The following is a 3,490-nucleotide window of genomic DNA, read 5'->3' on the forward strand; positions in this document are numbered from 1 at the left end:
TCGGTGGGTAATAGACCTGCCATCTGTAGCAAAAATGGTGCAACCCTCATGAGAACAACGCTATAATAGAAAAGAGTTACTTAACCGAATAAGAAACTTATAAGAGGAGGAACAATGAAAGTATGCAATGAATGATTTATCATGATGCATGCACTGTTCCATACATCCTCACAAACCTAGGAAAATTAAAACTTCTAGTGACATACACGGTGGCATACATACGTTCTCTCATATATAAACGTAACTAGTCGGGCTACACATTTCGTTATTAGCGTACCTACACAAGAATTTCATTTCAGCCTAGCCCCACAATTGTACATGTAGAAATGAAAATCTAGGCTCTAGGTTGCAAGCTAAATACTTCCATATATATATACTTCTGTATCAAAGCTACCCGAAAGTAAATACAGTCCCATACACACCTATAAATATGCATATATAGCCATATCAAAGCTAACCCACAATTAAATACCTTAGTATATATATATATGAGACATATATATACTTTAGTATCAAAGCTACATCTCCCCTTAGACCGCATGCTCACAACTTGTGGTCATGCCACTCATCATCTTACCTTGGGCATAGAGGCATTTGATCCATACATTACCACTCAAGTGAATGGCATCCATACAATAGCATGTCGTATGGACGACGAAAATAAAAACCCCCATGTTAGTACTTATTTAGCCACCTGAAATCCTTAACTGTGCATAAGGGAAATGATCACTAGCACACCTTAGATTCAAATTTTAGATTTGAACACCTATATATATAGCTTTAAGTTACTAAAAATTGGTTTTTGTAAAACAAAGACTTTTGTTTTAAATACACATATGGCAATAATGTTGAATCTTCCTCTGATGTCAGTTGTAATAGAACCATCTAATTTATAAGAGCACAAGTACAATGGCAGCCCACAAGCAGTCGCACTATCATAGTTGAGCCCATATAAACCTGGTAGCCATCGAGTACCACGAAGGGTCTCGATTCATCGCCAACATACGACTAAGATCATACATGATTCAACATACATGCCACATGTTACATAGAGTTCACTAATACATTGCCATACATCAGAGTACGATTAAAGTTATTACAACCCAAGTTCAAATAAAGTAGTAGCGGAAGCAAATATAGTTTGAAACTAACATCTCACAATGTTGTTCAAATACTTTGCCAGTTTATGATCAGAACCCATAAAAGCATGATGGAGGAGTTAATGAGAAGCGCCTTGCCTAGGGCCTACTCCTCGTCCATAGTGGGATAGAAGCAATTCTTATAATAGCCATGAAAGACTATGTTATCTGCAACAAGTGGGAAATAAACCCTGAGTACAAGAAGGTACTCAGGTAGACTTACCCGTCATAAACTAAAAATAAAGTGACTCCAAGGATCATGCAAGGTGTTATAAGTGGAGCTAGCTTGACACTATTTTGCATAAAAAGCCACTAATTCAGCTATACATTTTATAATTCAGTCATCAAGTTAATTATAGCTATTCATCTCTAGATTAGCAACTAACATGTGCCAAATATCTGGGAGAGACTGGTCGATTCAAATTGATTGCAACTAGCTGGGTAGTTTTCCTAACACAAACCTAGGTAGACCAAATCAATGGTCACCTTAGGTCACCTTTCGTACCACTCAGGTCCTAATTCGCGGGTTCGATCAGCGCCGCACAATCAGGGACACTACCAGGATGATAGGTCGATCAGGACTCTAACCTACCCTTGGCCTTATACCAGCTCCCCACACATCCTTACTACCTCCACAGTGAGCACTATAACAAAACGAGGCCTAGCCTAAGTTGAGCTACTCGACTTCATGGTGGGAACGAGTTATCCTGGCCAGCTAAGTGAGAGGCATGCGTTCAAAATGACAAGAGGGCCTCTAATGATGCGGTCCTTAATCGACACAGATGGAATCACATGAGTCAACCTACACATAGACTCTGCCCGGCCTCTAGTTACATTGCCCCATGGTTCTATTCCATGATAGCAAATATAGCCAACCATGCTCCGGTATCCACCTATATCTCGTAGGTGACAGGAAATCACCAGGCTTCTACCGATCTAAGCATTGCTAAGCATATATTCGATCCTGGACCTATATAGGGTTAAAGGTATATATATCTAGACAAGGTAGTTCTATGCATCAAGTGTTTCCAAATCAATTCTTACAACCTAATGCATCAAATATAAAGGACACAAGTGATATTTTGTAAAACATAGGAGGCTTAAAATGCTCTGGGGCTTGCCTTTTAGGAAAGAAATGGGTCGGTGGTCAAGGCACTCTAGAAGTTCCTCAGTAGCTGGCTCCTCGCCTTCGGGAGCTACTGGCTAGTGGTGTCTCCTAATTCTCCTTCGCCTCTTCTTCGAATTCTAGTAGGGTTACTCCTTCAGGCGATCCTATATGTATGAGCATGAAATAAGATATCATGGAAGCATAGATAACGACATGGATGATATGACATGATGAAATGCATAATCCTAAGTGTTCTCAACAGCAAGGTATTAGGGTGATAACAAGATTAACTTTCTTTTTACTGAGTAGGTGCATATCTCCTCTCTAGTAATTAAACAAATTTCCATTTAAGCAATTTATGGATTGTAATTCAGAAGCCATTTGTTTTGACCATAACTAGAGTTTTACACATCCAAATAATATGATCTTGGACTTTATGGAAAGCTTATAAAATTAGTCTACAACTTTCTTATAATCATCATAAGATGAGTCAGTAAGCTATCTAGATCAAACAATTCAATCTTTCAGATCTATCTAGAGGATAAGCAAATCTAACAGCAGAATTTTAAAAGCTATAAATCTTAAACCATTTAGCCTATAACTTTGAAATTTTAGGACAAGACAGATGGGTAAGTTATATACAACTTTGTTATTAACAAGTTTCACAGTAAATCTCATTATCATCAAGAAATTGTCACCACAACAGAAACTACTCATTGCAACCATTTAGTTGAATTATAAAGCAATAATTAACTAGCTAGCCTATAACCAATTAATTCCAAGCACAACTACTAATAGCAACACATCATATGCATCACAATCACCATAGAAAACAACATGGTTAAGCACAAGTAATTTACTTATGTGCATTTATTAATTTTGTTATATAATAGGGTGATTTAAAGGAAAATTATTTCCAATGATCAATAAATTCGGAGAAAATTACAGTAGGTTACATATGACCCCAATAGTCTACTGTACAAATTTCATTCCATTTGGATAAGTATACCAACCTCTACAAACATAACAAGTTGCATAGGCTTATTTTAGCAAAAATAGTTTAGCCTAGTGAAAGTGTCAAACAATAAATTTCATATTTTCTTTACTTTCATCCTAGCATAAGAACATTGTGTACAAATTTGCATGATCATAAGTTATGTATTTTTACCCTAATTAATTTCACCAGAAATTAGCATTTAATTAAGGTGAAATAGAAAGACCATATTCCAAGTATGCCCACTGT

The sequence above is a fragment of the Miscanthus floridulus genome, chromosome 14, assembly GCF_019320115.1.
Source record: "Miscanthus floridulus cultivar M001 chromosome 14, ASM1932011v1, whole genome shotgun sequence".
NCBI classification, from domain to species: Eukaryota; Viridiplantae; Streptophyta; class Magnoliopsida; order Poales; family Poaceae; genus Miscanthus; species Miscanthus floridulus.